Raw genomic sequence first — 234 nt, 5'->3', positions numbered from 1 at the left:
CCGTATATTTATTATATATTTCTTCCAATCCTAGCACCGCAGAGAGACGACCCAAACGGAGCGAGGCAAACATGCGGGAGAGCGGATTCTTCTGCGGGCATTTTGGTGAGTTCTCCTCATCCTTAGCGTCAGGAACCCTCTCACACTTCTTTGCTATGGGGGTCCTTCGTCGGCTATGGCATGGAGAGCATAGAAATCTACCTGATACGAGGTTGAGTGAAACCGTCTTTCATA

Source organism: Penaeus monodon, chromosome 29 (genome assembly GCF_015228065.2).
Source record: "Penaeus monodon isolate SGIC_2016 chromosome 29, NSTDA_Pmon_1, whole genome shotgun sequence".
Lineage (NCBI taxonomy): Eukaryota > Metazoa > Arthropoda > Malacostraca > Decapoda > Penaeidae > Penaeus > Penaeus monodon.
This window is presented reverse-complemented; position numbering follows the sequence as displayed.